We start from the raw sequence: 23,320 nt of genomic DNA on the forward strand, positions 1-23,320 counted from the left end.
GGGTTGACCAAAGAGCTTCACCAGCTGGCCAATATGAGAATCAGATTGTTGGACTCTGATGACAGAGGTGTTACTGTACAGAATACAGCAGAATCATCTTTGGTAGCCGAGGTAAAAGCACGGCAATATGAAGATCCTACCTTAGTAAGATTGAGAGAGGGAATTCAGCAGTGTAAGATTACAGCTTTCAAGATCGGAGGAGATAGGACACTGAGATACCAGGGCCGATTATGTGTGCCTAGTGTGGCAGGGTTGCGAGAGAAGATTATGGTTGAGATTCATCAGTCCCGATATTCTATCCATCCCGGCTCGACAAAGATGTATCATGACGTTAAGGAGCAGTATTTGTGGGATAACATGAAGGAGTCTATTGCAGAATTTGTAGCTCAGTGTCCTAATTGTCAACAAGTAAAGATCGAGCATCAGAAACCCAGTGGATTGATTCAGAATATAGAGATTCCGACCTGGAAATGGGAGGTGATTAATATGGACTTCATTATTGGATTACCTCGCTCTTATCATAGGTTTGACTCCATCTGGGTGATAGTTCATCGACTTACAAAATCTACCCATTTTCTGCCAGTTAAGACAACTTACACGGCTGAAGATTATGCGAAGTTGTATATCAAGGAGATTGTTAGGCTTCATGGTGTGCCGGTATCTATTATATCAGACCGAGGAGCTCAATTTACGGCTAACTTTTGGAGGTCTTTTCAGAAGGGTTTAGGCACACAAGTAAATCTCAGCACTGCATTCCATCTGCAGACTGACGGACAGGCTGAACGTACCATTCAGACGCTTGAAGATATGCTACGAGCATATGTTCTAGATTTCAAGGGGAATTGGGATGACCATCTGGCACTTATAGAATTCGCCTACAATAATAGATACCATTCCAGTATTAAAATGGCCCCGTATGAGGCACTGTACGTGAGGAGATGTAGATCACCAGTTGGATGGTTCGAAGTCGGTGAGACAGAATTATATGGGCAAGATTTGATTCACCAAACCATTGAGAAGGTGAAAGTGATACAAGAGCGACTGAGGACGACACAAACCAGGCAAAAGTCTTATTCCGATGTCCGACGTCGTGATCTGGAATTTGAGGTTGGTGATTGGGTTTTCCTGAAGATCTTGCCGATGAAGGGCGTTATGCATTTTGGGAAGAAGGGTAAGTTGAGTCCGCGGTATATTGGGCCGTACAAAATTCTTCAATGAATTGGACAGGTTGCTTATAAGTTAGAATTGCCATCCGAATTGGAATTTGTCCACCCGGTATTCCATGTATCTATGTTGAGAAAATGTATTGGAGACCCTTCTCGGGTCGTCCCTATCAAAGATGTACAAGTTACAGAGGATCTATCATATGATGAAGTGCCAGTGGCTATATTAGATCGACAAGTCCGCAAGCTGAGAACAAAGGATGTAGCTTCCGTCAAAGTATTATGGAGGAACAAGAATATAGAAAAAATGACATGGGAAGCAGAAAAGGAGATGAAGTCTAAATACCCTTACCTATTCCAGAGTGAAGATAACGAGGATGCCGGGGGAAAGCAAGACGTATTATAAGGTGAAGCGGCTATATGAGGTAAGCAATAGCTTGTGAATACTATTTTTTTAATACAAAATGGTGATATGCAGATAATGTACATATCCATAATGCTTTGTATAGTCTTGTAAGGCCATAGGTTGGGTTTAACTGCTTGCAAGTTTGGCTAGTGTCCATTTTATAGGGGAAACTCAGCCGGAAATTTTCGTCGGAATCCACGATAAGTTAGACTCTTCATAAACCCTTACATTCGAGGACGAATGTTCCTAAGGGGGAGGATGTTACAACCCAAATTCGCATACCATAGATCACGCCGTAAGTTAGTCGATGTAAATCCAAGAAGAGATTATCTTTGAGATGATAAGAAGTTAATCCTATTGGTCTTAAACGATACAAGGGTGTATAAGAATGGTTAACAAGTATTAGAAGTTAAACGCATCAAGGATGTTGTAACCCGTATTTTCGGGTAAAACTAGAGGTGATTAATTGTCCCAAGAGGTCATGTTTTAATGTATTTGAATCATATAATATCCGTATCATAAGTCTTGAAGTCAAGAGAGTTATGAAACAAAAGTCGATAAACGTTGTCTAAACTTACGTTTATAATTTTATTTAAACTTTAGGTCAAATGTTACTACATTTTTCTCCCAATGTACTTGGAAGTATGGGGTGATATGCCTATCAAATTGAAGATCTATGAGTCTAGTTTCCAACGCATTAAACCGTTCGTCGATACGATCTCGGAATAGAGAGATATTCGCGTTTTCGCGGGAGTGCGCCAAGCAGCTCTCTATGGGGCCCACATAGGCGGTTTAAGACATATGGATATATATAGGATACCTCAACCCCGTTTTAAGTCATTATTTTCAGTATATTCAGACCTTAGAACCCTAAAAATACTATCTCAAGGTTCTCTCATGATCCCAGACCCAAACAAAGGGCAAACAACACAATCAAGTGTCGGGAATCCCGTGGCGCTAGTAAGTTTCTTGTTCTTCTTGTTGTTGCTGATTTTTGTGTTGTTCCAGCTCGTGTGGGAGGTTGTTTTAAGTGTTTTATGTTCTGTAAATACTCCTTCAAGTTTTTAATATCAACCCTAGGTGATTTCAAGTCCTCTAAAGTAATTCTAGTGCCGAAAAACCCGAATTAATTGCTAGTTTCTCTTCCTTGTTCTTGTGGCAGAATTGAAGGGATATTTCGTGGAAAATTAAGGTCAAATTGGAGTTGTTCTTTCTGTTTAAAGTTAAGGAACCTCTTACTCTATATATATTTAAGATTATCCAAGTTGCAGCTAAGTCGTTGAAGCTAGAACTTGTGAAATATATATGGAAAGGCTTGGTAGTAATGTTGTTAGTTGGTGGACTATTTTGGAGGCTCAATATGATTATTAATGATGTTGTTTGGGCTGTTTGGTGATTGTATTGACTTGTGTGAAGTCATATAAATAGGGGAGGTGCTGTCCGTTTCATCGTAAAATAGGTTGCGGTCGATACATAATAGTTACGACGCTTAAACGATAATGATAGTGTCATTTGTCTTATTATAGACTAAGGAGTAGTGACATTTGCATAGCTTGAGGTTGGGCAGTATATAAATGGTATGTGAGGCTATCCCCTTTATTCTTTTGCACGACTCCAATTGTACATAATGTAATGAACGAGCTCCCAAAGATACTCTACTCTTAGAAGCTAGCAGTACTTACATTGCCGCCCTTCTTATGAAACAATTGATATTGATGTTACTTCTCTTATTCTTATATTATCAATGTTGTTGGTAGTTCCTGATTCTTATAAGATTCTTGATGAAGAGTTAATCCTAATAACGTGTACGAAGGATACCGACCTTACGTCACTCCGAAAGGTTCAAAATATGATTCCAATGAGTCCAGCATGCATCATATATATGTATATCTATTTTACTCTACCGAGCCGCGCTATAGTCGGCCGGGTATGGCACTTATTGTGCAACCACTGATAAGTTGGATTTTACCGAGCTCCACGTGGCCGGGTATGATTCTACCGAGCCCTATGATGGCCGGGTACGTTTTACCGAGCCTATTACGGCCAGGTACGATATGATGATGAAGATGCCCACAAAGGCATATATTTTAAAAGTTTATGTATATATATGTATGTATCATGTGTTTCATGTCAGTAGCCCTCAGAGGTACCCAGATGTCACAGGTTGTATATTCCCTATCCCTATTTACATTACTGTTCTTACTTATGCTTTCTTGCCTCACATACTCAGTACTTTATTCGTACTGACGTCCTTTTTATTTGTGGACGCTGCATGTCATGCTGTAGGTCCTGATAGACAGGTAGACGTAGCTCCCCCACCATAGTAGGCTGTCCAGTTCAGCGGTTATTGGCGAGATCCCTTCTTCGGACTTGCCGTGGTCTTGGTATGCATTTTTGTTATAGACATTATGGGTATGTCGGGGCCCTGTTCTGGAAATGTTGCAGCACTTATGTTCCTTTAGAGGCTCATAGACAGATGTATGGTTTGGAATGCCTTGTCGGCTGATTTTTGTTGTATAGTCTTTCATGGCAGCATGGTAGCTCGTACCTTATATATAGTTTCTTGATAGTCTTGTCGTCCCATGTTATGTATGTTCATGACATTATCTTTCATTGTTGGATGTTCATGATCCATGTCTACCATTTATATTGATCTTGTCGGCCCTTAAAGAATAAGGAAGGTTAGATAAAATGTACGTTGGTGCTCGGCATGTATGGCCTGGGTGCTAGTCATGACCCTCCAGTTGGGTCGTGACAAATTGCCTCTCCCCTAGCTCCAAATCGGTAAAAATAGAAAATGGGACGAAGTCCCATTTTCAGAACTTAAACATTCTGCCCAGTGATTTCTTCTATGCGATCGCGGCCCAACTTACGCGATCGCAAAGCACAAATTTTTATTTCCCAAAAATAACTCTATGTGATCTCGGAAAATCCCACACGGTCGCGAAGCATAGTCTCCGCAAGCCTACGCGATCGTGAACCTTCTCACGCGATCGCTAAGCATTAAGCATGTGGCCTAGCTTCTCCCTCCGTTCCTCTTCGCGAACGCGACCTAGCCCATGCATTTGCGATGCATAATTTTCTTCAATCTACGCGATCGCATAGAGTAAAATCTCCACTGCTCACTTAATCCTATGCTATCGCAGACCTTCTCACGTGATCGCATAGAAGGAAACCAGTGACAGAAAACCAGCATTCTTTAGCTGGAATGCAAAGTCCAAAATTGATTCGTTAACCATTTGAAACTCACTCGAGGCCCCCGAGACCTCAACCAAATACACCAACAAGTCCTAAAACATTATACGGACTTAGTCGAAACCTCAAGTCACATCAAATAATGCTAAAATCACAAATCACACCCCAATTCAAGCTTAATGAAAACTTAAGAATTACCAACTTCTACATTCGATGCCAAAACCTATCAAATCAAGTCCGATTGACCTCAAATTTTGCACACAAGTCATAATTGACATAACAGAGCTATGTAAATTTTCGGAATTAGATTCCGACCTCGATATAAAAAAGTCAACTCCCCTGCCAAACTTCCCGAAAATTTAATTTTCGCCATTTCAAGCCAAATTCCACTACGGACTTCCACTTAATTTTTCGGACACGCTCCTACGTCCAAAATCACCATACGAAGCTATTGGAATCATCAAAATTTGAATCCGAGGTTGTTTACAAATAAGTCAAATCTCCAATCAACTCTTTTCATTTAAGCTTCTAAATAGGAATTGTTCTTTCAATTTAATTTTGAATCGTCCAAAAATCAAACTCGACCAGCTGTGGGATCAACATCAAAACATGGAGGATCTAACTTCTGGAAACGATCTATCCACGACCCAAAATTGAGGAGGAAATAAAAGTATCTCGGATAAACATCGTCAGTGTGGGGAATCTTTAGAGGCCCCAAAATAACAGTGCAAGGCGCTATCAGAGGTGCCAAAACTACATGACCTTGTATCGTTAGGGGCGCTAAAGTTAGTGCTCTGGACAATGCCTTGCACTGTCTAAGGCTGTGATATTTCATGGACTTGCACTGTCTAAGGATGTGAATTTTCATGTCCTTACATTGTCTAAGGCTGGAAGAAAGACCTTTCATAAACTTAGTCGATTATATCGAATCTTATGCACCCCACTCTGCGTCTTGATTCCAAAATAACTATTTCCACCCATACTCATCCCGATAGGACTTCATATGTCTAAAATGTCACATTAATACTCATTTAACACATCCACTCCTAATCCGAGTTTACGGAGTGTTACAGCTTTCGTGCAGGCAAGGACGAGAGACATGCATTATATTGTGTTATCTTTCCCTTGCATGTACATTTTTGCCTTTAGCTTGAGTTGTTATTGTTGTACATGTGCTTTCTATGTTGCTTGTTATTGTCACGTCTTTGCCTTCTACCTTATTTATTGTTGTTCTATCTATGCCTTTTATCTATTTAATTTTTCACCTTCATACTTTCTTTATTGTTGGATATATTTACATGTATATCTTTGCTCATTCATCGTTATTTTATCTAAACCTTCTACCTTCTTTGTTATTAAAATATATGTTCTCCTTCTTTATTTTCCATTGTTGCTTCTGTGCCTCCTACCTTATATGTTTCCGTTTCCATATGCTCTGCCTTATTCGTTATTGCTATTTTTGTACTTTATACTTAGATGTTACTGTTATTGGCATTTCTTCTAACTGATTAGTACTGTTATACATATGCTTGGTGAGGATAAGATAAATGCACTAAATGTGTTGTCATGCCATTTGACGTGACATACATTCACATGTTTGTTGAGGATGAGGTAAGTGCACGAAGGGTGTTGCCGTGCCATTCCTCGTAGCATGAAGATTCGTGGGTTTATTATGTTGTTTTGGCGGTTACTGCTTTAAGCTCATGACTAGAGCTGTTAGAACAGGATTGGCTATGATATTGAGGAAACTGATTGTGATTTCTTTTACTTAATCATTACTACTTCCTATATTTGTTATTGTAATATACTTGGTTATTTTCTATTGCAAATTCAACTGCACATGTTATATTAGTGATTATCTTTTGACTTATAAACCTCGTCACTAATTCATCGGGGTTAGTCAAGATACTTACTGAGTACATGGGGTCGGTTGTACTCATTCTACACTTCTATACCTATCGTACAGATATTCAGCAAAGAGTGGCTTCAGAGTTCGAGAGTCTAGTATTGAAGATATACCAGCACTCCCGATACAAGCTACCATTCGTTTGTGGTATATTAGAAGTTATATGTCTATTTATGTAAATTTCAAATAGATGATTATGTATCCTTCCTCAAACTGAAGTTTTACTCTTATTCATAGTCACTCGTGACTTGTACTACCAATCCTTGGGATAATTGTATTAAACTCTTTTGGCCATTTTATTATTATCTCTATTGATTTCTTATCATAATAATGACTTATACTATTGGGCTTACCTATCGAGTTGGGTTAGGTGCCATCACGACTTAGAGAGATTTTGGGTCGTGACATTATTAGGAAGGCATTTCGGGACTTAGACCCATTATCCTATATTTTGAACCCAAGACTTGGAGAGGGGCAATTTTTGAAGAGGATTTTCACACAAATCTTTAGGCTAAGTGTTTTCTACACATTTCTATCATTATTTCAAGAATCTACCTGGATTATTAACACCCAAAATATGAAATTTTGAGGAAAATTTGGGGGGTTTTCCTACAACTTAAGAGAGTGGAAATTGGGGATTTGGGAGTCGATTTGGACTCGATTTTGGAATCTAATCATATATTTGGACTTGTGGGATTATGGGTAGTCGAAATCTACCCCTTGACTCGAGTTTTGACCGTGTGGGCCCGGATTGAATTTAATTGACCTTTTGAGAATTGAATAAAGATTAAGCTTTATTGTTTGGAATTGAGTTCTATGGCTTTGTTTGACGTTATTGAGTTATTTTTGTTTAGATTTGACATATTTGGAGACCAATTTGAGAGGCAAGGTATTTTTGGAGTATTGATTCTTGTGCTTTGTGGTAAGTATCTTGTCTAAGCTTGGTTTAAGGGTAATTTCCCCGTTGGCTATGGTATTTGTAAGACGTTGGCGGTGACGCACGTGCGAGACGACAAGCGTATATGCATGCACCATAGTTATTCATGATCCCAGTAGATTTTAGGTTATTATGTGCCTTGTTTTGCTATCATGCCTCCTTGTTACCGTGTTTTGTCTACTTGTATGACTACTTGAACTGTTATTCACGCTAGAAATCATGTCTAGGATATGTGCTTATCCGTGTAAGACTTGATAGAGCTATTTTGCATATGTTGAGCGGTTTGCCTTGATTGTAGTCATATTTTTCGGTCACGATATTATATCCGCATGTTATATCACCATCTAGGTGCACTTCTTATATGTTATCTCACATGTTGTTAGTGCCCTTACTTTTGTGACATGAGTTTGAGCGGATTTATGGCCATTAGCATAATCCGCACTGTTATATTGAATTTGATATTGTGGGATGTTGGCACATTGAAGCGGATTAATGACTAAACTTGAGCCATAAAGCCATGTTGATATTGATAGTAAGATGACGCGTGTGCCATGCCCCATATTAGGTTGAGTGGTATTGATAGTGAGGTAACGTGTGCGCCAGGCCCCATATTAGGCTGACTGATATTGATAGTGAGGTAACGTGTGCGCCAGGCCCTATATTAGGCTGAGTGGTATTGATAGTGAGGTAACATGTGTGCCAGACCCCATATTGAACTGGGTGATGATGATCATTGACTTTCGATCTGATCAGCGCTTGGGCTAGGACCTGCCCCTCCAGAGTCAAGTATTAACCTATGGGTGCAGGAACACAAGATGTGCTTGGTGAGGGACTTATATCAGGAACCCGTACAGTGCTAAGTGTGTGTTTGTGTGATGATTGGGGGGCGTACTTGTGCCGAGCACTAAACAGGTGCTCAGATTTGGTGTGCATGATGATTTAACTATGGTATTGTTAATTTTGGCATGTAAACTGGTTATGCAGGCATTGCTTTGTCTCTTTCTCATGCTAACTGGTACTTGATGTCTCTATTTGATGTTTAAATCTTGGATTCGTAGTTTAAAGTGGTAATTCATGTTTAGGTGATTTTGTGGAATAATTTATGCTTGGAGTGATATAGTTAAAAAGCATGCTTGTTTCTCCTCTTATTGTGATAAAGTTGAACTACATCTTACTTTAGCTGCTTTTCTTTTTGCAGTTATTATGCTATTAATTGTGTTGTTGGATATTGGAAATGAGCATTGGACCTTGCCAAGCTCGTCACTACTTTAGACCCGAGGTTAGGCTTGTTACTTATTAAGTACATGGGGTCGATTGTACTCATACTATACTCTGCACTTTATGTGCAAGCTTATTTCATTGTCAAGTCCAGGTGTTGTTGACAATGGTGATTGCTAGAGATCTGTTATCTGTATCGGAGTGTAGACTCCAAGGTAGCACTGCTATTCCATTGACAAGCCTTGAAGTCCCTCTCCTTATTTCATGTTATTGCTGTTAGTCATTGAAACAATATTGTATTTTTCTAAGATCTTGTACTTTATACTCTATAGAGCTCATGTACTCGATGACACCAGATTTTGGGACGATTTTCAGTTGTATCGCTATTTTGACTTCAGTTACTCATATTATTCTGCATTTGAGGTTTTTAAATATTTTTATCGGAGTTTCTTTATGCATATTGGTTGTTGGCTTGCCAAGAAAGTAGTGTTAGGCACCATTACGGCTCTAGTGAGATTTTTGGTCGTGACATTTTGAGTTCTAGAACACCATTCCTAAGTTTGATGCTTCCATAGATTGTTTTGATGTTTTATGACTTATGAGGATGAGTGGTTTGGTTCCCGAGGGGTTCGGGAGTGATTTGGAACACGTAGTTCCCAAGTTGAGGCTTAAAGTTAGAAAAGTTGACCAAAGTCATAATTATAAACAACCTCGAATTGGTGATTTGAAGGTTTCAATAGGTTCATATGATGATATGGACTAGTACATATGTTTGGTTCGGGTCTTGGTGGCCCAGGATTGATTTGTCACGACCCAAATCTCAACATGTCGTGATAGCGCCTATCACTTTACTAGGAAAGCCGACAATCACAAAATAACTAAGCATTTTAAATTAAGAACATAATTTAATAAGTTCAACAGTGAAATTCTCATAAATAACTGACAAGAACAACTGCGACTCAACTACAACAATCCCCAAAATCCAGGTGTCACCAAGTACATGAGCTACTAAGTGTCAACATAGTCTAAATCTCTAAGACAACTGTCTGAAAAATAGAACAGTACCGAATAAAACTGAAAGGAAGGAGAGTCAAGGTCTGCAAGCGTCATAACAGTTACCTCAATAGTCTCCGAGCAGATACTGCACCAAATCTAGCAACTGCCGTGTCTAGATGTACATGGATCTACACACAAAGTGCAGTGGGTAGTATGAGTACAACCGACACAATGTACTCAATAAGTAACAAGACTAACCTTGTGCTAAAAGCAGTGATGAGCTCATAAAGGTATAGTCCGAATCCAGATAATGATAGTACATATATAATAGGGAAATGACACTAATAACTCAGAGAAATTCCATAATGAGTTCGTAGACAGTACAGAAATGTAGACATGCTTTCGAGTTTAACAATTTAAGTTCAACATTAATAAAATATACCAAGTACAGATAACATGAATAATGTTACATCTCTATGTCTACATGTCAAATATGTATGTCAAATGCAATGCATCACATTGATACTCCTAGGTACTCACGCTCTCAGAGTACTCAATCCGACCGTCTTAACTCCCACTTATCACACTCAATCACGCATCACTGTACGGTACATGCGCTCACTGCTGGTATGTCAGACTCCGAAGGTGCGGATCCTACCCAAGCACTAATATACAACCAACATGGCCTGCTGTGGTATGAAGCCCGATCCCATAATGAGTCAATAAAGCATGATGCGGCATGCAGCCTGATCCCATAAATGACCAATAAGGCCTGCTGCGGCGTGCAGCCTGATCCTATAAATAACTACTGCGGTGTGCAATCCGATCCCATAAATATCACTCACAATCCGGCTCTCAAGCCCCAACTCAGTCATCAATCTCTCTAGTCTCATGGGCTCACAAATCTCATACCACTCAGTTCGAACAATGATAACATGATGTAACAGTAAATGATAACAGAGATTGGGATATAATATGCAAATGAATGAATGTGACTGAGTACATAATTGCTATTTAAGCAAATAACTCAATAGTAGAAACGACCACAGTGGGTCCCAACAGAATAAACATATAGCCTAAACATAATTTTTAACATGGATCACAACTCAATTACTCTAACACGTAGGAATTACATGGATGGCAACAAGATTTGATAACTTCACAGTACCACAGAATCAACCGAGTGATAATTACCACAGTGCACGCCCAAATGCCCGTCACCTAGCATGTGCGTCACCTCAACACCAATTACATAACACGTATTTCAACGATTCATACCCTCAGTACCAAGTTTAGAAGTGTTACTTACCTCAAACTGCGCAAATCACAACTCCAACAAGCCCTTGCCTCGCGAATCGGCCTCCGAACGGCTCGAATCTAGTTAGAATTAACTTAATATAATTAGTACAAGCTATAGGAATTGATCCCATATGATAAAGCTAAGTTATTTAACGAAATTCATAAAGTCAACCCAAAAGGTCAACCCCGGGCCCATGCTTCAGAACCCGACAAAATTCACAAAATCCGAACACCCATTCAACAACGAGTGTAACCATACCAAAATCATCCGATTCGGACCACAAATCGACCCTTAAATCCCCAAATCTTTCTCTCTAATACATGAGTTAAAAATCCCCAAATTCTAACTTAGATTCATGATAAATAGAAGAAATAATCAATGGGTATTCAATGTTCATGGACAAACATGATCAAAAATCACTTACCTCTTCAATCTAGGTGAAAACGCCTCCAAACATCGCCTCAATCCTAGCTCCCAAAGTCCAAAAATGAAGAAGAGAATCAAAACCCTTCATTATATCTTCTGTCCAGCAAAACCACTTCTGTGGTCAATACCACCGCTTATGCGGTCAAAAATTCGCATCTGCGGATGTCACTTAATAGTCGACCAACCGCATCTGTGGTCCCTAGCCCGCACCTGGGGATGCACTTCTGTACACAAATATCTGCTTCTACGGACCTACCTCTACAGCTCCTCCTTCGCTTCTGCGACCATCCTACCGCTTCTGCAAGCTAGTTGGTGCGGAGTCTTCCTCTCACCAGTGAAATGCCCCAACTCACTTAAAGACGCTTCTGCAAACCCTTGACCGCTTCTGCGGCTCTGCACTTGCGGCTCATTTTTCGCAGATGCGGTTGCACCAGAATTGATCATAGTAGAAATTTCACAAGTCCAAAATTCAATCCGATTTTGATCTGAATCACATCCGAGGCCCCAGGACCCCATCCAAGCATGTCAAACCATCCTAAAATATCATACGAACTTATTCGAGGCTTCAAATCACATCCAACAATATCATAAACACGAATCGCACCCCAATTCAAGCCTATTGAAACTAATAGATTTCCATCTTCTACAATTGATGCCGAAACCTATCAAACCAGCTCCGATTGATCTCACATTTTGCACACAAGTCATAAATGACACAACGGACCTATTCAAACTTCCAGAACCAAATTCCGAGTTCGCTATCTCTCGGTCAAACTTCTCAACTCTCCAAACGTTCAACTTTCTTACTTTTGCCAATTCAAGGCAAAACCACCTACGGACCTCCAAATCGATATACAGACATATTTTTAAGTCCAAAATCATAATACAGAGCTATCAAAACCATAAAAACTCCACTCCGGAGTCGTTTACACATAAGTCAACATCCGATAAACTCTTTCAACTTAGGCTTCTAACCTTGGGACTAATTATCCCCATTTATTCTGAAGCATCCCCGGAACCAAAGCAACCACTCCGGCAATTCACATAACCACAATTGAACATAGAACAAGCAATAAATGGGGGAACAAGGCTATAATACTCAAAATGACCGGTCAGGTCGTGACATTCTCCCCCTCTTAAACAAACATTCATCCTCGAACGGGTATTGAATCATATCCGGAGTCTCAAATAGGTGTGGATAGCTGCTCTCATCTCCCGCTCAGTCTTTCAAGTAGCCTCCTCAACTGGCTGACCTCTCCACTATACTTATGCTAAATCTATATTCTTTTATCTCAACTTTCGAACCTGCCGATCCAAAATGGCCACTGGCTCCACATCATAAGTCAAATACCCATCTAACTGAACCGTGATGAAGTCCAAAATATGAGACGGATCACCGAACTAATTTCGGAGCATGGAAACATGAAACACTAGGTGAACTCTCGATAGACTAGGTGGCAATGCAAGATTGTAGGCTACCTCTCTGTCATGCCCCGAACTTGGAGGGGGGGGACCGACACCCGGTGCCTCACTTAACCTAGCGTACCAACTTGCGACTGAGGGACTCTGAACATACAATGTTATACATTGTCCATGGTGCCACATTGCAAGATAATTTGCGAAATAAAATATAAAACTAAACGGAAACTAGCTCTGACTAAACATGAATATAAAGCTAGACCAACAAGGCCGTCATAACTACTACATCTGACAAACCAACAAAATATATATACAAGGCCTACAAGCCCAACATACTGAACTAACAGATAGGATATGTCTACAAGCCTCTACTGATGGATGTACTATGGTTGGAATAGGGCCCCGATCTACCCATAATATATATACACAATATGTACTCAAAACCCTAGACCCGGCAACTCCGAAGGACGTGGAGCTTACCGATCACGCTGATCATGGACAACACCTACGGAGGAGGTCTACCAGTCTGTCTATCCGAACCTGCATGCATGAAATGCAGCATCCCCAGGAATGGGACGTCAGTACGAGATAATGTACCGAGTATGTAAGGCAATAGAATAAATGAAAGCTTAAACTAAACTGATAATATAATAACTGAAAGTAACTAGGAGTCAAAGATGATCTGGAGATATACTTAGCTGCTGATACTGACTCAACTCTCTCAATATAGTAAGTAAAATAGTTGTTCGGCCCTATAAGGCTCGGAACGTGTAACTGCTCAGCCGTAGTAGGCTCGCTCATAGGTGCTCAGCCATACTAGGCTCTGTATCTCAGCCATTCTGGGCTCTCTCATAGGCGCTCGGCCACAGTAGGCTCGGTATATAACTTACCATCTGATCATAGGTTTCCCAATATGGGCATGCCCATCCATCTGATCAGAGGTTGCCCAATAGGGGCCTGCCCATCGATTATAGCTCGATGGTGGTGAAAATACTATAATAATGTATATATATAGACCCTATGCTCTCTTGACTGGAAGAAAACAATACTTAACTGAATATAAAGTCCCGATAAGGGAGAATACTGTAACTTATGAGACTAGGATAATGTACATAAGTTCAGGAATACGAACTTCTCTTTATGTCTCGTTATCAAACTCATGTAGTTATGGGATCATGCCAAAATGAAGGAAAGGTTTAGCCTTAACATAGCTTATCACAATCTTTCCAATCACGAAATTGAACTCGCCTCTTTTCACCTTAATCTACAATAACGATAATAATACTATCATTATGTTACGAAAGGTACAACTATCGCACAAGGAACGACAAGCTTATTTTGTATTAAAATGGGCAGCATCTCCCATATAATCCTTACTCCCTCCAAATTCAAGATAACACCAACAATACAAGAACACAACAATAACAACATAAATACATTATTTTCCAACCTTATATACACCACAAAATACTACAAAACAGCCCAAAACACCCCAATCTCTTCATACACAAAACGACCACCGTAGAAGTGTCAAATATCCCAAAAATGTTACAACGAATGGCCAGTCCACCACCCTGAATTTATGTGGTGTTTCTCCACACCCTTTGTCCTCCAAAACACCATAAAACAGTATCAAAACACATAGTCCAACAGCAACACGAAACAATCCACAAAATAGTCCGTTACAAGTGAATAACTCGAACTCACGGCTTCCGATCACCGTCCCGCGAGTTCTTACAATTATAGAAAGACTTTCCATACATATCCAAAAGAAAAAATGAATTAAATAGAGCAGTAAACTTACCTTATTTGTTGAATAACTTAGCTACTATCTTGGTTCTTCAAACTCTAGATTTTACCTCCAACTAGAACTTGGAAAGGAGAGAAAATCAATTAGGGTTTGTGTGCAATTTTGGGACGATTTTTGCAAGAGCTTATGTATGGTTATTATGACCTATTATCAGTGTAATATATGATGGAAATAGGCCTTTAAAAGGTCTCTTTAGAAGATCCTAACTCGCCCATTTTTGGACATATATAATCCTCTCATTTAAGCAAGTAGGTGACACACCTACTTGTCACATAGCATTCTGCTTAGTCTCGCAAAAATGTATATATCTCTCTATTCTGATGTCATATTGAAAAACGATTTAATGCTTTAGAATATAGACTCATAGATCTTCAATTTTATGGGTGGAACACCCCGTAACTTATTGCTCCCAAACGCACATGCAAGTATACGTGGTCGACGAGTAATATAGGATTGTAAGTCTAGATATCGTACCCACAGGGACTTGTGATTAACTATTTACTAAATTCACTAAGATTGTTATTCAGTCGAGCCAATTTGAGTTCAAAGGTGTGATTATACTAAACAATAATTATAACTAGTAACTAAATTATCAAGCAGCAAAATGGTTGTTGTGTATTCAGTAGAGACAAATATTCCAGGGTTGTGATCGATTCACCAATCCTATTGTGTTCTAGTTAACTCTCCCTTTCATAAAATTCACTCATGGTTTCTAATTAATCGTACAATTGCTCTCATAGCCTTCTCCCAAAGTACTACTCGCCTATTCAAAATAGATTAACGCCTATATTCCTATGAAATCAATCTATTAAGAACGCATTAAGATTACGATATTTAATTAAGCACGGTGACTAGGTATATTCCTATCCTAACCACAAATACGCCCCCCTCAGAGTTAAGCTCGTGGTCTCTTCAATTCTTCTTTAATCTAAACATGGCTTTACCAAGCATAACATAGATAATAAATAGAACCTAACTGTTGGCCAGATAATTATGCAATTAATCACATAATTGAAGAAACAACCGTATATTAGTGAATTGTAATCAAGGTTAGTCAACGTTAAACAACAATATTCATGGCTAAATCACAACCCCAGAACTATGGGTTTTAGCCACTCATGATAGTATCAAACAAATGCATAAGTGTTGGATAATTGAAAATACTAAGAAACAATGAAGAAAACTGATATATCCTTGCTCCCGAATATTTTTCGTGTGTATTCTCTCTTCAAAGTGGTGTCCCCCTCCAAAAATAAGCTTAGTCTTGCTTTTATACGTGTTGGTTAGGTCTAGGGCCGAAATAACCTTGTCCCGAGAAAACTTGGATAAAATCACGTCGCCAGCGTCCAGCCTAGCACCCCACGCTGGCGCTGGCTTATGAAACTTTCTGCCAAGGGCCCCAAAGGTGGCGTGGAGCGCTACATGTGGCGCCGAAAATACAACTTTTCCTTTTTTTCGTCCGGTTTGGCTCTAATCTCGCCCCTTTCGCCCCCAATTTCTTCCGGATGATTCCTACACATAAAAATACCGAATTAATATAAATCAACACATTTTACATCCGAAATCTACGAAACACGAGTGAAACATGAGGCGATATAGATATAAATATATATACTTTAAGCTAAATATCAACACCCCACACTTAGACTCTTGCTCGTCCTCGAGCAATAGGACTATCAAATATACCCCCAACTACGTACAAATCTCAACTGTAGAGGAGCACTTCAACCTTTAACCATTCACTCTACCCTTGACTATGATCAATACCGGCAACCAAGATTGAACATGCAAAAATCACATTCTTCATAACCACCCAAACTCAAGAGTCGACTAGTTATTACTAGCACACTCAACTCGCGCACTCACCCAATAAGAAAAGTTTACAATATTACCAATAATTCATGAGATCATGTGCCCTCACCAATAAGCAAAATAGTGAATATAGAATAGTTCACATATTCAAATATGCTTTCGAGTATAAATTAAGGACATCACACAATTGAACAAAATTCGCTCACTCTCACAAAGAATTCATATGCATCCCGTGGTCGTTCCCTAAGCTTGCCCGTAATGTACATCTCTACTAATCTAAGCTAGCCAAATGTAGGATCAATTAGGACTTTAAGGTTGTAATGTAGGCTAAGTTATGAGTATGATACATTTAGGAATAGTGACTAACCCTCCTAAGTACTTTACTACACTACACTCACAATTCGAGCACATCTTCTTCTCAACTAATTCACTTGCCACAAACCATACACAACATAGCCCTTATTTTCATTAAGCACTTTCATACCCTCACTAGCACAAATTAATAAGATTCGGAGGTGTGTTCTTTTCTACATTATTTGAACTATCAATTATTTTCCTTTCAATTCTTCTTTTCTTTTACACACACTCCATAGATGAAAGTTCATCGGCTATTGACTTCTGATTTCAACTTTAGTGCACCAAAGGGCCCTTCCATAATTCCACTCAAAAGCTACTCCCCAATATCTCACATTACCTTTTTTAGAGACTAAGTGCCTTAGGAGGTAAAGGTTCAACAATCTCAAATTAAGAACAAAATAGGGGTATGACTTGTAATGTGGGTGCCAAAAGAAAGGTCTATAGGCTCAAAGGGGCTAGCAACGGAAAATTTTATCTTCAAGTGACAAGCATATCTATTCTCTAGCAAGAAACGCCTACGTAATCTCCTAGATTAGCACAACTTAACAATTTCGCTTCGATTAACACACGGGGCAAGTTATAGACTATACATGATAGCACAGAGAATCACAATTCCTCATACACATATTGCACATGACTCAATCAAGACGGTTCTATTCAACTCTCAAGTCAAGTAAGCTCATATAATTGAGAAATTTAAGCAATAATGCACGATGTGACATACAAGTCAAACAACTGATAAAAGGCATCACCGAGTAGGCTATTTATTTTACTTAGGCATCACAATTCAATTCAAATGTACGGGCAGATAGAATGCATGTCATAACCTAATGTGCCAGCACCAAACATGTCACTAGGTATCTCAGAGCAACTCAGTTTCTTCCTACCCTACTCCTAAAAAAAAATAAAGTACCCAATTCAAGCTACACCCTTGGAAAATACCCTACGCCCAAAGAAAAACCAAGGGATACTACCTACCTATCCTAATTTATTTTTTTGTAATTTGAATCAGACTTTATCCCTCAAGAAAATTGTCCAACAGATCCATCATCTGGAAAAGTCCGAGCTTTTTCTGATATACTTTTTCTAATTTTTTTTTTTTTGCATTTTTGTATTTTTTTTCCTTTTTTCTTTTTATTAAAACAAACTAGACTAAAAACTAGACTAAGTAAAAACTAATAAAAGAAATTAATTGATACAATTTATACAAAGTACATCACAAGTAGTAGTTCTCCCACCCCACACTTAGCATATGCATAGTCCCCGATGCATGATGATAGAGAAAAATATTAAACAAGGGTGAGAAATACTCTCTGAGACCCTCTCGGGCCTAGCTTGGACATGATCCTTAATATTAAGGGTCGGGACGACCCCACACTTAAGCTCAAACATGCTCCCCAACTTCAACTTCGGGTACTCAGACTTCCCCTACTCTGCAAAACAAAAACAACACAAAACTTGACACTATAAAAAATAAATAAATAAAATAAAATACAGGCTGGGTTGCCTCCCAACAAGCGCCTTATTTATAGTCGTGGCACGACTCTACTACTCTGCTCAGGCTGGGCGCTTTCTCTTCTTCTCTCTCCCATGAAGTCTAGCCTTTTTGCATGCTCTCAGAAGATCTCCTCTGGCTCTTTTCTCAATCATCTTTACACACTCAGCTTGCAACACCACCTCCTCTAACTCAGTTGTCTCATCTGGATCACTACAATTCACATAAGAACTTTGCTCTATCCCCTTCAATTCGACCACAATAATCATGCACAAGTCTTCATAATGCTTAAGGAGCTTAAGTGCCTTGTACACATTAAAAGTGACATCCTCATCGTTAACTCTCATCTTCAACTTCCCTTCCCTCACATGAATAATCGCTCCACCAGTAGCTAAGAACGGTCACCCCAAAATAATGGGCACTTCCTCATGCCTTGTAATCAGGAACAATAAAATCAGCAGGAAGAATAAACTTTTCCACTCGAACTAACACATCCTCAATAATTCCTTTTGGCATAACTAGTGACCTATCTGCTAACTGTAAAGTAATTGTAGTAGGTCTAAGCATCCCCAATCCGAGTTGCTTGAACAAAGAGGATGACATCAAATTTATACTAGCCCCTAAATCACACAGGGCTCTACCAACTTCATATTTTCCAAGAGACAGAGGAATTGTGAAACTCCCAGAATCCTCAACTTAGGAGGAAGTTTACTCTGAACTCTAGCACTGCACTCTTCAGTAAGTGCAACTGTTTCAAACTCTGTATGTCTTCGCTTGTTTGATACAATATCTCTAAGATACCTTGCATACTTAGGCACTTCCTGCAAAATTTCCACCAAAGACAAATTCACACGCACTTGGCTCAAAATATCTAAGAATTTCTTGTACTTAGCATCATCTTTTTGCTTCTACAGTCTTTGTGGAAATGGAAGTGGTGGCCTTATCACAATTACTGGCTCTGATCCTTTGTTCTCTTTCTCATTCTCCTCAACTGGCTTGGGAACTAATTCTCCCTCAAGACTAGTCGTATACTTCTTTTTCTTTGGAACTTCTTCTAACACTCTTCATTTCTCAAGGTAACCACATTGACTTGAGCTTTAGGATTAGGCTCGGCATCACTAGGAAGAGCCCCAACTGGTCAAGTATTTTGGGCACTGGCAAGTTGTCCCATTTGTCGCTCCAACTTTCTCATCGCTGCTGCTTGGGCCTGTTGGTCAGCCATCACTTTCTTCATCATTTCTGTTGTTTGGGCCGACTGGTCAGCCATAAATTTCTTCATCATTTCCTCAAGGTGAGTTGTCGAGTTTGCATTTTGTTCAGCCTGAGGCAGTCTATATTGTTGTTGAGGTGCTTGTGGCCTATACTGATTCTGAGCACCTTGGTTTCCACCCCAAAAGAAGTTTGGGTGGTTCCTCCAGTTGGGATTGTAAGTGTTCCCATACTTATTTGCCTGGCCTCGATTTGCATTACCCACAAAATATACAGACTCTAAATTTGCTAGGGATAGATTGCTCATGTGACCTTCTCCACATATTTCACAAAATATCTGGACTTGTGGCACTGGCTGAGCTTGTTGTTTGCTAATAACCAAGGGCATCTGATTGGCTTGGTTGGTCAATGTGGAAATTTGCGCTGATAATGCTGAGACTACATCTAATTCGAGAACCCCTATAAATTTTTGCACTGTGTGTCTGCCCATCTCTCCTTGCCAATCAGGTTTGCTTTTGGAGAATTTTTTCAATAATGCATTTATCTCATCAAAGCTTTTCTCCAACACTTGACCTCCAGCTGTAGCATCTACCACAATCTTTATCTAAGGATGTATCCCTTCTATAAAAGTGTCAGCTAACACTTCGTTTATCTGATTGTGATGAGGACAGTCTCTGAGCAACCCCTTGAACCTCTCCCAAGCTGAGTATAAAGACTCCCCCGCTTTCTGTTTGAAGGCGACTATCTCACTTCTGATCTTTACAGTTTTGCCCAAAGGGAAGAACCTTGCAAAAATTTTCCTTGCCAGGTCATTCCATAATGTAATAGAATTAGCTGGTTCTACCTTCAGCCATCACTTTGCTTCGCTCAACAGAGAGAACGGGAAAAGTGTGAGCCTCACATAGTCTGGAGTGACTCCATTAGTGATATAAGTATGACTAATCTCCAAGAAGTTCAGCATATGTTGTTGTGGATCCTCATATGGAATACCCATAAACTACCCATTCACATGAAGTAGCTGGATCATGCTCTCTTTCAGCTCAAAGTGTCCAGTGATTCTGGGCTTCACAATGCTGGAGGTGACATTAGCAATGCTGGGCATCGCCACCTCCTGAACAACCATGTGTTGCTCCTCTGCCATGTTCACAGGAAATTGAACAAGTGCTTGAAGATTATTTGTGTCCCTTGCTTCCCTCAACCTCCTATGAAATGTTCTCTCAGGTTCGGGGTCAAAGCCTTGAAGTCTGTCCTGGCTTCTGACCCTCCGCATTCAATCAAAGTTCTTGAGAGTAGAGAAACAATCAAGTAATGATATACTTGACAAAATAAAAAATTAAAGAAAAAACTAGTAAGTAGTCAATATTCAGGTCCCCGACAACAACGCCAAAAACTTGTTGCTCCCAAACGCACACGCAAGTATACGTGGTCAACAAGTAATATAGGATTGTAAGTCCAGATATCGTACCCACAGGGACTTGTGATTAACTATTTACTAAATTAAAATAAGACAATTAATCTATTCAAGCGATTTTCTAAAGTATGAATATTTAACTAAAATTAATCTAGAATAGTAAACTAAATTATCAAGAAGCAACATGGTTGTTATGTATTCAGTAGAGACAAATATCCCAGGGTTGTGATCGATTCACCAATCTTATTGTATTCTAGTTAACTCTCCCTTTCATACAATTCACTCATGGTTGCTAATTAATCGAACAATTGCTCTCATAGCCTTCTCCCGAAGTACTACTCGCCTAGTCAAAATAGATTAACGCCTATATTCCTATGAAATCAATCTATTAAGAACGCATTAAGATTACGATATTTAATTAAGCACGGTGACTAGGTATATTCCTATCCTAACCACAAATCAGCCCCCCCTCATAGTTAAGATCGTGCTCTCTTCAATTCTTCTCTAATCTAAACATGGCTTTCCCAAGCATAACATAGATAGTAAATAAAACCTAACTGCTGGCCAGACAATTAAGCAATTAATCACATAACTGAAGAAACAACCATATACTAGTGAATTATAATCAAGGTTAAGTCAATGTTAAACAACAATATTCATGGCTAAATCACAACCCCAGAACTATAGGTTTTATCCACTCATGATAGTATCAAACAAATGCATAAGTGTTGGATAATTGAAAATACTTAGAAAAGATGAAGAAAACTAAGATATCCTTGCTCCCGAATATTTCTCGTGTGTATTCTCTCTTCAAAGTGGCATCCCCCCTCCAAAAATAAGCTTAGTCTTGCTTTTATACGCTTTGGTTAGGTCTAGGGCCGAAATAACCTTGTCCCGGGCAAACTTGGATAAAATCACATCGCCAGCGTCCAACCCAACGCCCCACGCTGGCGCTGGCACTGGCTTATGAAACTTTCTGCCATGGGCGCCACAAGTGGCGTGGAGCACTGCTTGTGGCGCCGAAAATCCAACTTTTCCTTTTTTCGTCCAGTTTGGCTCTAATCTCGCCCCTTTCGCCCCCAATTGCTTCCGGATGATTCCTACACATAAAAACACCGAATTAATATAAATCAACACATTTTACATCCGACATATACGAAACACGAGTGAAACATGAGGCGATATACATATAAATATATATACTTTAAGCTAAATATCATAACTCTAAGTATATTGGGAGAAAATCGCAGTTACATTTGACCCCAAATTTCAGTAAAATTTATGAACGTAACTTGTAATGACTTCCATCGACTTTTGTTCCACAACTTGCTTGACCTCAAAATATAACACACGACTATCATAAAACTAACATAACTCATAACATAACCTTCTTATCATGTTAAGAACCTTAGTCTCACCCCAAAGGTACGTGTAACATTCCTAACTTGTCGATTTTCGACGAAACATGTTTTTCTTCAATTCCTTAGCTTCTGAACCTTCCAACCCACTTTATACTTGTTGTTCATTATCTTCAATATTTGTAACCTCCGAGGTAACATGATAACTTACTTTATATACTTCCAAAGATGATCTCATTTTTGGTCTTACATTAGTTTGCTTACGACGTACTTTTACATACGAAAATATGGGGTGTAACATCATTCCCCCCTTAGGAACATTCTTCCTCGAATGTCTACTCTTAGAGACTTGGGGAAAAGTTTCCCAGAGTCGCCTCCGTACTCTAGACTAAAACCGACCTGCACGCAGCCAAAAAAATACTATACATGCCATATATGGCCAATGTGTATAAATATCAACACTTGACCTCTCACAGCCGTCAATTATTAATACTGAAAGTCAAAAATAAGAGCTTACCTGATGACCTACTGGCCTGAATAGAGTTGTGCTGAAGTATCCCATCTTGAGCCATATCTTCAGTTTGAAATAGGTGGGGATATTTAGACTTGATTTCCTCCTCCGCTTCCCACGTCATCTCTTCCACGTTGTTGCTTCTCCATAAAACTTTCACGGAGGCAACCTCCTTATTTCGTAGTTTGCGAATTTGTCGGTCTAGAATGTCAACCGGAACTTCCTCGTACGATAAGTCCTCCGTGATCTGTACATCATCAGTGGGCACCACTCGGGTAGGATCCCCAATGCACTTCCGTAACATAGATACGTGAAAAACTGGATGGACAGACTCTAATTCCTAGGGAAAATCTAACTCATAAGCTACTCGGCATACTCTTCGAATAATATT

General features: G+C 39.4%; 1 non-coding gene across 1 annotated transcript; it reads left to right on the forward strand.

Annotated features, from left to right (window-relative positions):
* Nucleotides 1-20,304: 20,304 nt before the first annotated feature.
* LOC142174323 (small nucleolar RNA R71) lies at nucleotides 20,305-20,409 on the forward strand. The gene has a single exon (XR_012703589.1). It is a non-coding gene; the product is annotated as a small nucleolar RNA R71 (small nucleolar RNA).
* The last annotated feature ends 2,911 nt before the right edge of the window (nucleotides 20,410-23,320 follow it).

This window comes from Nicotiana tabacum, chromosome 2, assembly GCF_000715075.1.
Source record: "Nicotiana tabacum cultivar K326 chromosome 2, ASM71507v2, whole genome shotgun sequence".
Taxonomy (NCBI): Eukaryota; Viridiplantae; Streptophyta; class Magnoliopsida; order Solanales; family Solanaceae; genus Nicotiana; species Nicotiana tabacum.